General features: G+C 35.8%; 1 long non-coding RNA gene across 9 annotated transcripts in view; it reads right to left on the reverse strand.

The window, feature by feature from the left end:
• Window positions 1-13,536, reverse strand: part of LOC132002501 (uncharacterized) — a 118,091-nt gene that overhangs the window by 46,312 nt on the left and 58,243 nt on the right. For 7 of the 9 annotated variants that reach the window (XR_009399921.1, XR_009399924.1, XR_009399919.1 and 4 more), the window contains exons 3-5: window positions 10,274-10,330; window positions 7,827-8,036; window positions 3,582-3,723 (exon numbers count right to left, since the gene is read on the reverse strand). This is a non-coding gene — a long non-coding RNA (uncharacterized LOC132002501). The remainder of the gene's footprint in view (window positions 1-3,581; window positions 3,724-7,826; window positions 8,037-10,273; window positions 10,331-13,536) is intronic. The other 2 variants (XR_009399918.1, XR_009399917.1) reach the window with 1 other exon arrangement.

A 13,536-nucleotide genomic window follows, 5' to 3' on the forward strand; every position in this document is an offset into this window, starting at 1 on the left:
TGATGACTGTTCATTCTTTTCTGATATTGACAGTTGTGTCTTTGTTGGATAGCTTGACTAGAATGTTATCAGTTTTACTGATCTTTTCAAACAGCTTTTGGTTTTGTTGATTTTCTCTTATCGTTTTCCTGTTTTCAGTTTTATTAATGTCAGCTTTAAGTTTTATTATTTCTTTTCTTCTACTTGTTTTTAGCTTAAGTTTCTCTTCTGTCTTTAATTTCTTGTCATGGAAGCAAAATGGTTTAGCTTTGTGTCATAGAATTTAGTGATTTCAGATCTGTCTCATTTCTAATATATGCATTTAACATTATAAATTCCCCAGCACTGTCTTCCTGCCTTTGCTATCTCATATAGTGTTGTACCTTGCATTTAAAATTAGTTCAAAATATTTTAAATTTCTTTTCAGACATTTTCTTTGGCCCATGTGCTATTTTGCAACATGTTGTTTAATTACCAAATACTTTGAAATTTTCCAGCTGTCTTTCTGTTGACTTCTAGATAATTCTGTTTTCTGAGAATGCATTTTGAACAATTTTTACTTCTTCAAATTTGTTAAGGTGTTATGACCAAAAGTAGTTCTATCTTGGTAAATATTCTCTCCATGTTTGGAAGTAAATTTTATTTTGCTGTTGTTAGACAATATGCTGTATAGATTTTAATCAGATCAAGTTGGTTGATAAGGCTCTTCAAGTCAACTATATCCTTACTAATGTATGCCTGCTTGATCTACCAGTTACGGGAGGTACTGAATTCTCCAAGTATAACAGCATGTTTATCTATTTTCCCTGTAGTTTTATCAGTTTCTTGTCTCCTGTATTGTGATCCTCTGTTATTAGGTGCATACAGATCTAACATTGGTATCACTTTTTGGAGTACTGACAACATAATCATTATATAGTAAGCTTTTCAATGTACTGGTAATTTTCCTTGCTCTAAAGTCAGCTTTTTCTGAAATTACTCCAGCTGGTGTTAACATGTTGACTCTTTCTCCATTCCTTTACTTTTAACAAAATGAGAGGAATGCCCTCCCCTCACAGCTCTGGGACAGGGTTCTGATGAAGTTTTCCCTCTTGGAAGGCAGGCTTTTGTGGAGTAGGTTCTGGTCTTGTAGTAGAAAGATTATTCCTCCCCTGACCTGTCAGAATCACCAGAGTATCTTTCTTGGCTCTTAAACATGAGCTCCTAATGGGGTTCCTGGAGATAAAACCCATGAAAGTGCAGGATACTTCCTGATTGCAGCCCCTGAAATGTCTATTTCTCCGGCTAGTCCACACGAAACTTGCAGCAACTTGTTAAAGATTCTATTTACATGTCTCTACAAATATATTGTTCCAGCAGCTTGTGCTCCAGGGAAGCAGATGTTGGTTATGACTCTCTGGATTTTCCTGTCTCCAGATTTTGATGTCAGATTTTGCCCTGCAAATTTAGTTATCTAATAGGTCTGTTTGTCCAAATTTTTTCTTGTTGTGAAGGTGGGCATGTCAACTGCCAAGATCTTTACATGTTGGAACTAAAACCGAAAGCTCAACCAATCCCTTTTTAAATGACTTAAACATTTTTACAGGTCTTCTATAAAGACACCCAATTTGTTAAGCACATGCTGGTGAGTTAGTAAGAATTAGGATAAAATATCTTCATAATGCTCTTCCAAATAAATTTTAAGCCATCATCCCTATACCCAATATAAATGATAAATAATATCATGGTTACTGCATATGCCCTGGAGTTTTTGAGCCTGCAATATTTTGGAGTCACTATGTGTAAAAGTTAATTTTATGTGTCAGCTTGACTGAGCTAAGGGGTGCGCAGAGAACTGGCAAGTATTATTTTGGGGTGTGTCTGTGAGCATGTTTCCAGAATAGACTAGCATTTGAATCAGTAGACTGAGTAAAGAAGATACACTTTCACGAATTTGGGTGAATACCATCCAATCCATTGGGGGCCTAAATAAACAAGAAAGTGAAAGAAGGCCAAATTCTACATGTTATTTAGCTGTGACATCCACCCATGTTCTCCTGTCTTCAACATAGGAGCTCTGGCAGGACTTTAGCCTAGGACTGAACTATGTACCATTGTTCCAATTTCACCGGCTTCTAGATCTCAGCCTATATGATAGGATATAATGTATTAGTTACGTTTCTCTGGGGAACTCTGACTGAAATCCATGCAATACACACAAAGCAGTCTGAATGACTGGAAGTAATTTTTACTATCTGTGGAGAAATTAATCTTTGTTGATATAATTTAATATTTTTTTTGCATACCTTTTAAGAACTAGCTTATAAGCAGAGTTATGTGTATTTTTGGTAGAACACACTGCTTCTTTTTTGTTCTCTCTTTTCTTTTTTGTCCTAAACAAGAGTAACAGTATGCATTCATATATTGTGTAGTATTCAGAGTGATTTTACACATTACCACAGCATGGTGAAATCCCTAAATATTCAGTAAGTTGTATATTAAATTAGTGCACTGCAGTGTTTATAGATTATGGAGAACACCTATGTAGTCTACATTGTAATATTCAGTAGTATTCAGTTCAAACATAATCACTTAAAAATAACGTACAAAGAATCAAGTATGCTACTTTCCCCCAAAACTAACGGTAAATCTTAGCTAATATTCACTGGAAAATTCAGTTACAGAAATGATGCTAATAAGACCATCATAAAGCAAATTAATTCAAAATTGCTTTTGAAAAATGCATTTCATAATATAAATATTATCTGAATATACTTCAGCTTAAATCATATACTTTTTGTGGAAACCGAAGTTTTATAGAATGTAGTCATCTTGTTAACAATTAAAAAAAAACTGTTGTGTTTATAATTGGAAAGACAAGGGAAGATGTGTTCTTACCTGGGGTGTTCGGCAGAAAGACATCTCCTTGTGATTGACATTAATAGGAGTTCCACATGTGTATTTGGGAAAGAAAATCTCCCTAATTAGTGTTTTCCTCCCATACATTTCATTTCTCATAAGGTTTAGTTGATGAGCTGTATCAGCAATACAGTTTTAGAAATGTTTACCAAAGAAAGAATGAATCATGAAAACATTTCATCCTTTGCATTTAGCAAGAAATCCAATATAATTTCATGCATAATTAGAGTTTAAATGATGCCATTAAAACACATAGTACAAAAAGTAAACATATACATTTCCCATCCCAGAGTTCTAAGCCTTGGCATTTGAAATTATGCTCTTTTAAAGCTAGAAATTAAAATAAACAAATAAATAAATAATAAATATAGACAGAGACTTTTTAACTTTCCAACATCTATAGCTTCACAAAGCATCCTAAAATTAAGTGGCTATCATTATAAAGCATGGAATTATTTGAACTTATTCTATATAATCATTTTGCAAGATGTTTTCAAAGTTTTACAGATCCAATAAGTTTGAAATGCCTCATTTTTTTAAATTATAGGTTATTTTATTTATTGATGCTATTACTCTGTCTTAGGTGTATTTTTTAAGAAATGGAACTATAATGTTCTTATGTTTAATTGCTGTTTAAGTTGCTGTAAAGCTTCACATTCTACTTACTTGGAAATTATTGAATATATCTGTTCTGAGATAGTTACCTGATCCATCCTTTCTTCCTTTCTTTTCTCTCTTTCTTCTTCTATTTTCTTCTTTCTTTCTCTTCATTTTTTCTTTCTTCTTTCTTTCCCTTTCTCTCTCTCTCTCCCTTCTTTCCTTCCTTCCTGCCTGCCCGCCTTCTTCCTTCATATAAAACAATGGACATTATTAGAGAGAGCTGGGTACTGTAGCACTTATCAATTTCATCCCTCACTCCCTGCCCCTATTATTTGTCCCCTCCCAACTCTAGTTATCATTTTCCTCAAGATAATCTTTTAAAATAATGATGTATTTAATATAAGAGCTTTATATATAACATGCTTCTTTTAGGCAGCATGATGACTCCTCAAACATATCCACATCTTAATCCTAGTATCTGCGAATCCATTATATTACATGGCAAAGGAAATTAAAGTTGGAAATGGAATTCAGGTTGCTAATCAGCAGACATGAAAATAAGGGAATTATCCTTGATTATCTAGGTGGACTCAATGTAAACATGAGTCCTCGAAAGTCAGAGGGAGACAGCAGCACCATCAGAAATGTTACATAAAAAAGACCCAATTAGCAGTTCCTGTCTCTGAAAGGGCAGAAGTCTCATGAGCCAAGGGATCTGTACAGTCCCTTGAAACTGGAAAAATAAATAAATGGGTTTTTTTTCTCCCTAGGACCTCTGGAAGGAACCTAGACTTGCCAATGCTTTGACTGGAGTCCTGTGAGATCCATTTAGGACTTTTGGTACTTAGAAATATAAAAAGGTAAGTCTGTTATTTTTAGTCATCAAGTTTGGCAATATTTTACAGTAGCAATGAAAAACTAATATAATAACCAAAATACAATTAACAATTCACTTGGGCATGCTGACAATAAAATGAACTTATAAAGTCCTTCTCCTTCTCTTACTCTTCTCATTATTTTAGTTACATCTTCCGACACCTGATTTCAATTTTTAAGATTGTCTGTCTCCATTCCACACATATATTCAATTTTTTAAAATTCATTTATTATTTTTTTTTAAGAGAAAGAGTATGTGTGAGCAGGGGGAGGGGCAGTGGAATGACACGGGGTAGTGGGGAGAGAATCCTAAGCACACTGCCCCCTAAACATGGAGCCTGATGGGAGCTCAGTCTCACAACCCTGAGATCATAACCTAAACCAAAATCAAGAATCAGACATTTAACCAACCGAGTGACCCAGACACCCCAGTTATGTATCTTTTAAAAATCCTTTTAGTTTGTCTGGTTTTGCATTGCCATGTGCATTCTTGACAGTCTGATTCTCACTTTCCTGCTTCTAGACAGAAGCAATGGTTTCCTGAAACATCCCCATGGCTTCTTTCCTTTGCACTAAAATGTGCTTCATATTTCCAACAGAAATATAGGGAGCTTAAGTGAGGATTTGATCTTTAACATAGCTCTTCTCACAAACATATTTCCTAATTCATAATATACTGCCTTTAAATCTAATGAAATTATAGTGATGATGATAATGGTTAACTCTTGTTTGGATGCAACACTGAATAAATAATAGGTACCAGTCTAAATGTTTTACTTTTATCATCTCATTTTTGTTCTCAGATACCCTACTAATTACTTAATTTTCTATATGATGAATGAAGACATTAAAGTTCATAAAAGTGAAAAAATTAACCAAAGGTCATCCATCTAGGTAACTGCATAACTATTGTATGAAATTAGAGACATATAAATCTAAAACAATTACATTAAACCTAAAATATTATAGAGAGCTCCAATGATGAGCTAGCCCCCAAATCATGCAAGCAGTTCCCTTTTCCTCACTCTCGCATAGCCACGCAATGGAATTATGGACATTGTGTATGTATAAAAATATACATACGCAATGGAATTATGGACATTGTGTATGTATATTTTTTATTTTATGTGCCAGCGTATCAGCTTGGCTAGGTTATGGTGCACAGCTGTTTGGGCAAACAACAGTCTAGATGGTATGGATTAGCGTTTAAATTAATAGAGTTTGAATCAAGCAGATGACTGTGTGGTATGGGTAGGCTTCATCCAATCAGTTGTAGGCTTTAAGAGAAAAGTATAAGGTCCCTTAAAGAGGAAAGAATTCTGCTTTCAGACTGACTTTGGACTTTGGACTGCAACATTAACTCAAAGAATTTCCAGCCCCTACCATTCTGCTCTGAAAATTTCAGACTTGCCAGCCCCCATGATCATGTGAGCCACCTTCTGAAAATAAGTCTACTTACCTACCTACTTATCATCTTTCTATAGTAGTCTAGATTCTCCAGAGAAATGAAATAATAGGATGTATAGATATGAATATTGATACAGATAGAGATAATGATACAGATATTAGCAAGAAACTCCAGAAGAGCAGTCAGATTATGACTTCTAACATAACTTAACAACATCCTAGACACCCAGAATATATAATTACAAGGAAAGCAGAATGGAGGCAGAGGAAAAGAGGAACACTATCAAGAAATACGAGACAATTGCCATTTCAAGTATAATTATCCAGGTTATTTTATCCAATACTTCTGAGTATTTGACATTCTAGGATAAACTCAGAGAATAGTTGTATCTATTAGAAATAGCTTGGCTACAAGTGACACAAAAGCAAAAAACTGTGGCTTAAAAAGTATCTGTACACTTCTGTCATCTAACAACTAGTCTGGGATTAAACTTAAGTGCTAACTTAGAGAGTCAAGGAGCTCTCAAAACCTTAACCCATTTTTGTCATTCTTCTCAACCATTTGTGGTGCATTGGCTTTCTGAACTCCTGCTTATAGCTCTCTAGTCACAAAATGACTACCCCAGCTCTAGAAACACAGTCCAAAATCTAGACAAAAAGAACAACAGAAAGGTCAGTACCTAGTATTACCTGTTCATTTTTATAAAAATAGACACAGACATTCAAGAAGGTCTGCAGAAGATTTCTTCTTGAATTTTATTGGCCGGAATATCAAATGAAGTCCCAGTACTGACAAAGGTAGATTAATTTGCATTGTACCAACCTTCCCTCAGATCAAGAATATTATAAATCAAGTCCCGCTCTTTGAAGGTTTTGATCAAATAAAATTTCTTACTGCAAATGGATTTAGCCCTCGAGGGAAAGGAAACACAATATACATACTAAAGTGCTCAAATCAGGGAGCAGCTTGAAATGAAGTGGAAACGCACTAACTTATTGTCCTAGGGAGGCACGATCTGGAGTTCAAGCTGACCAAGACTGCCAGGAAACTGAGAGCAGATACATTACAGTGGAGAGGACTTCCAAGTTTTTCCATAAATACTCAATTTCCTGTATGACATTAAATTATACAAACACAGGTAAGACCACAAGGGACCCTGTTTAAATAAAAATTTGGAAGACAAGTTGATGAGCATCTATTTAAGCTGCTGCCCGCAGTTTGTAGTTGTACTTGGAGGGGTTAAATTAAAAGAACTAAAATTTAAAACCCATTGATGAAAACAGAATGGTCACGTCACAGCGATAACAATCATCTCCTAGTCCACTTTCTTGAAGTATTAGTTTCTAACCTTCCACAGAAAACAGAGGCAGCTTCCTGGGTTTAAGACCAGGGTAATCATATATGACCACATGCTCAGAGGGAACATGCTTTTGGAAATAAATGCTCTCGTGTTTCCATCATGAAAGTTTTTTTAATATTTTATTTATTTATTTGAGAGAGAGAGAGAGAATGAGAAAGTGAGCATGAAAAGGTAGAGATCAGAGGGAGAAGCAGGCTCCTCACTGAGCAGGGAGCCCGATGTGGGATTTGATCCCAGTACTCCAGGATCATGACCTGAGCAGAAGGCAGTTGCTTAACCAGCTGAGCCACCCAGGTTCCCTCCAGCCCATCATAAAATTCTTGATAAACTTATCTTGGAGCATGGTTAACACATGGTATCCCTCCTAGCACCTCCCTGACTTTCTGGAATGTATTACAGAATATTTGCTGCTGTTGCCCTTGGCACCCAGGTCCCACCCAGTCTCCCCCTTCCCAGTTACTGCTGCCCAAGGCCATCCCCAGAAGAAGTCTGTGTTAGGAGGGGTGCAGTCAGGAAAGCATGTTCCCTATTGTCTCAGGTTAGAGCATAGTAGCAGCTGTCTAGCACCATGATATATTAAGCGGGACATGTGGCAGGATCAAATCTACCTCCCATTTCTAATCTAGGTATCAAACATGTCCCAGTTAGACATTACAAACTTTTGGCTAGTCACCCATTAAGCAAGAGTTGGAACAGAAAACTTACAGAAGGTCCCATACTAGGCTTTGCTGCCTCATCCTTACTGGTCATGTGATGTCAGTCCAGTTCAGTGGTTGTGCACACAGGTGTGAATCCACCAGCCAGATGATGGAACCCTGATGCCTGCAAGGATCCGTACTCTGTTGGTGATTATCTCCATGCTGCATAACACAACATTAAATTGCCAGAAATCACTGTGACAGTTTAAGAGAGAGCCTGTGGAAGGAAAAAAAAAAATGGGGAAAAAAAAACTTTCATATTTTAGTACCCTTAACATCAATTTCTCCCTGCTATCTGAACTAAAGGAACCACATATTCATTTTGCACTGAGCCCTACAAATGATATATCTGGCCCCAAATTAAAAGGATCTCTTAAATATCACCAGTACCTCACACTTTTTGTCAAACCCAAGGGGAAATCATTTGTCCTCATTTAACTCAGTTCCATGGAAGGATTTGACATGGCTGACTGATCCGCTCTCATTTTTGAAAATCCTTCCAGGTTCCTCCTGGTTGTGTCCTGGTTGTGTGAAATCCACTCTGGCAGTTCCTCCTCTGCATAATTGCTTAAAGTGGCACTGACCTGAGCTTTAGTTTTAAGCCTTCTTTTTTTTTTCTGTAGACAGGATCTTCCAGGTTGAGCTCATTGACACTCACACTATCAAATACCATCTGTATGTTGATTGATTCTCTGATTTATACATTCAAATTTGACCATTCCATTGAGGTGCTGATTTGACCTTTCTGCATGAATGTCTTATAAGCATCTCAAACTTGTAATGTCCACAAAGTTCCCTTCTCTCAACCTCAGACCTTCTCCACTGCTTATACTACTGAGAATTGTTACAAAGTTATGAGTTGAGAAATTTGATTGAATTGGTTCTTAAAATATAGTAATGGGAATCTAGGATTATTTGTGATGAACTCTTAAAATTAGCATGGAATAGGAAGTTAGGTGCACTTTTCTACTTCAAAATCCCTCAAAACCATGGGTGAGTAGGCTTCTAATAGCACGTCTACTACTGAGTATACAAAAGATAATCAAATTTAGTTAACCATTATTTACAGAAATGATGTATATAACAGAGCTGATGAATTTATTAAAAATGTTTAAAGTCTATAATTTTTGAAAACTGTGAGCAATATTCAAAATGAATATACTTCAAAATATGAAAGACAAACATAATTACATTTAAGTCTTGAAAATCACACTGAATTGTTAAACATTATGTAAAAGTAATTGAACTTATTTTAATTAATTAATTTTATATTATTTAAGAGAGAGAGAGAGATTGAGTGGGAAGGGGCAGAGAGAAAGGAAGAGAGAGAATTTTATGCAGGCTCCATTCCCAGTACAGAGCCCAAGGTGGGGCTCAAACCTACCATCCTGAGATCATGACCTCAGCTGAAATTGAGTCAGATGCTTATCTGTCAAGCCACCTAAGTGCCTTAAACTTATTTTAAATTAATCACTGGTGAGTCTACTTTTTTTCTTTTATAAAAAATTTGAGTCAGAATCATGTGTTGGTTGAGAACAAATCAAGAATGTCCAAAGCAAATAAATTTTATGCATTTTATGGGAATTAACTAAACATGCAATTATGTCAACAATAATTTTTTGATTAAACTACTGCTCATGAATTTGCCAAGTCATTATGAATCATTAAATTTTCAATCACTTGTGAGAATCTGTAGTCACTAGCATATTTTTTTTTCATTTTCTAACTTTTTACACTGATTGTCATTTAAGGACATTATATAAATTTATTACCCATAACAAGACAAAAAATGAGGCTATGTCTATGAAAGAAATATGTAATTGAATCTAAATTAGATCATTTGTTTATCTTACAAATAACACACAAACCTAGTATTTTCAGCATAAAACATTTTGATCAAGAACCAACAAAACATGCTTGATAATACTTTTATTGTTTTGGTAATTTGCTTTTAGCTATGACTTTGCAATAATAAAAACAGTAATCATTTTGCCCAATGACTTAAAAACTCACAGATAGTAGGTTAAGTCAAATTGAGAAAGGCCATTTCTTACTCAATTTTTTTTTTGTTTTACTCAAGTAAATAAAAATAAAATATTGAGTAAGTTTTACTCAAACTTACTCAATATTTCTGGAAATAAGACATAAAACTGTACAATAAAATGAGTACTACCTTGCAAATCAATAATACCTTGAATTTCAGGTCAATGGTCTCTTCTATGAAATTCAAAATCTATTTAGAGACTCACTATCTATGAAAAATATTTGCATGTCTCACTATCACTGGATAAATAAATGTCTTCTGAGATAACTAATTGCATGGATAATTTGAAAAAACTAAAATGATAGTAATATTTAAAAATTTAGCTGATACTTTCAAATTTTAGCATCTACTTTAATTTTATGTTATCCAGTACATTCCTTCAACACATATAATACACATTTATTACTTACACTTATTCCATCTCAACTTGAGCTCATGGGAGACAATGGCAGTCGGTACACTCTTTTCTGAAACCAAAAGCATACATTCAAGGAAGTCTAATGTAAATGAGAATTTAAAATGTCTGGCAATGGGACAGCTGGATGGCTCATTTAAATAAGAGACAGACTCTTGATTTCTGTTTGGGTCATGATCTTGGGATAGTGGGATTGAATCCCACATTCAGCAGGGAGTCTACTTGAGATTATCTCCCTCTGCCCCATTCCCCTACTCCCATCTCTCTAAAAATAAATAAACAAATCTTAAAAAAAAAAAAAAAAAAAAGCCTGGCAATGATCTCAAGAACAATGATACTTTTAGAGCTGCTATATATTATTTATTATTTTAAAAACACTAAGAGCATAATTATCCATAGTAGATAATTTTGATTGGATGTCTCAATGTGCTTTGACTATCCCATAATTTTTAATGACTATTGAACACTACATTTCCCTCTTTAACCAGAATTTCAGATATGAATTAAATTCTGCTAATTAGAAGCAGTCTTGAGATATTTGGAAGGCAGAAGTGGGGTATTTGTATCTCCTGTGTTGCAGCCAAATTCTTAGATAGAAGTTTCCTACGGCAGCATCCTAATGTCATGTCCATTCCCTAGTTCCTTGAATCAAGAGATGGTTGCAATTGTTCCAGCATTTTAATGTGACTATCTAATTTCTGGCCAGTGACGTTGGAAGTCCATAATCTAGTCTTATAAATATGACAGGTTTTCTCACTATGGCTTAGCTCCAGTGACAGTCTGAAAGCAAGTTGTTCCCCTAGAGGATTAGTTGTGAAGTGGTCACTCAAAAGGCCTAGATTAGAGTGCTTCAAATAATTCCTTAAGTACCCAAGTCCTGTATTAAAATAGCTAGAGTAGTTTCTGTTTATTTTAATGAATTATACTAATTGAATAATAAAATGAGAATGAACGAACTGGCTAAAAACATCTTATCATACATAATTGATTGACCAAGGGAACAAGTCACTTCAGTCCATGCTGAGAATGCAAAAGCTGGCATGTACATGGGAAAATGTCAGTGCTACTTCATAACAATTAGGTATATAAAAAGCCTAGGAAAGAGTATTTCTGAAATTAGGGGATATATATATGATGCCTACCTAGGTTACTGTATAGATAACAACCATCAGCCTTACCAAAATAAGAATGATAATGGTTAAAATCTGGAACATAATTCTATATTACGGGCAAAAAATAATGAAATAAATGAATTTAGGAATTTAAATCTAGAGTAAATTCTCCTGAAGTTCCAGGATGCAAGGAGAAATTACATGTCATGGAACACCCATAGCCAAGATCACCTCTCAGAGCAGACACCAACCCATAATCAATCATCTCTGATAAAAATGTTTCTCTGAATTTGGGGCACCTGGGTGGCTAAGTGGGCTAAGAGCCTGCTTTTGGCTCAGGACCCAGAGATCAAGCCCCCCATTGGCATGGGCATGCTCGTCAGAGAGCCTGCTTCCCCCTCTCTCTCTGCCTACTTGTGATCTCTCTCTCTGTTGAATAAATAGATAAAATAATTTTTTAAAAATGTTTCTCTGAATTTGAAAGAGAGGAAAATTTTATATTTTTAGAGACATTAAAGGAGAGATTCCAATTGATAAGTAATTCTGCAACACACAACCTTAATTTGGAAGTATTACTTTTAAATCTCAGTTTGGGGTGCCTGGGTGGGTTAATCCCCCTGCTCAGCAGGGAGTCTGTTTCTCCTTCCCCATTGCTTGGTCTCTCTCTTTCTCTTTCTCTCTCTCAAATAAATAAATAAATCTTTAAAAATAAATAAAAATTAAAAATCTCAGTGAACACATATAGAATATATGGAATTCAATGCAAGAAAGACCAACAGGAATAAAAGTCCATGAGTTGATAACCATATTACATTGAAGGAAGGAAGGAAGATTGTTAAAGTAGTCAAGCCTTTGACTATAGGGAGAAATCTACATACTGACTTCCATCAGAATGAAACAAACTGAGGGTTTTGGAAGGGAGGAGAGTGGAGGGATGGATGAGTCTGGTGATGGGTATTAAGAAGGGCACATATTGCCTGGAGTCCTGGGTGTGGTGCATAAACAATGAATCTTGGAATGCTGAAAAAATAAAATTAAATTTTAAAAAAAAGAATGCTGCCCATCAGCATATATCTATCTGTACTGATCATTGGCATGCTGTGAGGTGTCATGGAAGTGCTGCTGCACGAATTACAGCTCATTGATATCATGACTGTCCACCAGGAGGTCAGTAGAGCTGACTGAACAAAAATAAAGCAATGGCTAGGTTGCAATGTGCTCATGATGATAGTATGTTGATACTTCTTTTCAACTGTTAGCTTGTATGTTATGATTGATGACCGACAGGGCATGTACAGTAACTTTTTTGAATGTTCTCCAAATGGATTAACAACTGATGCTGATGTATGGGTAGACCTCAAACAAGAAATGCTGGGAGATTAATAGGTATAAGTGTAAATGGCTGGAAGAGTAAAGGGGGCTGCTTTAGGAGGAGAGGAAGCATGTCAACTAGAAAGGAAATCTACTAATATCAGAACAGCTGCAAACATAAATGGAAAGAAATTTATCAGAGTGAAAACTAACCCAAGTGAGATCATTCTTAGGAATGATCAGTATTAGTTAATGGGCTGTGACATTTATGTGGAACTGTGCGTGCCCACATGTGGAATGTTGTCAGTGACTCTCTTAGACTTGCCAGGAAGTCTGAGCCAATTTTCACATAAGCATCATAATGTATATTGTTTCTCCTGATGTGATTCGTCTGAATTACCTAAAGAGAGAGGACTCCACATAAAATGACTTTCTAAGAAAAGAGGATGTGGGAGGGAGGTCAGGGCAAAATAAAGCAAATCTGGGGGGAGGAGTCAAGATGGCTGAGAAGTAGCATGCTGAGACTACTTCAGCTAGCCAGAGATCAGCTAGATAGCTTATCTAAAGATTGCAAACACCTAAAAATCCATCGGCAGATCGAAGAGAAGAAGAACAGCAATTCTGGAAACAGAAAAACAACCACTTTCTGAATGAACTCTATGGAAAGCTCTCAGGGAACAAAAGCTCCTGAAGGCAAACCCCAGCGGATTACTCACCCCGGCCCCGGGTAAGGGCGGTGCAATTCCGCCTGGGGCAAAGACACTTGAGAATCACTACAACAGGCCCCTCCCCCAGAAGATCAATAAGAAATCCAGCCGAGACCAAGTTCACCTAC

This window comes from Mustela nigripes, chromosome 15, assembly GCF_022355385.1.
Source record: "Mustela nigripes isolate SB6536 chromosome 15, MUSNIG.SB6536, whole genome shotgun sequence".
NCBI classification, from domain to species: Eukaryota; Metazoa; Chordata; class Mammalia; order Carnivora; family Mustelidae; genus Mustela; species Mustela nigripes.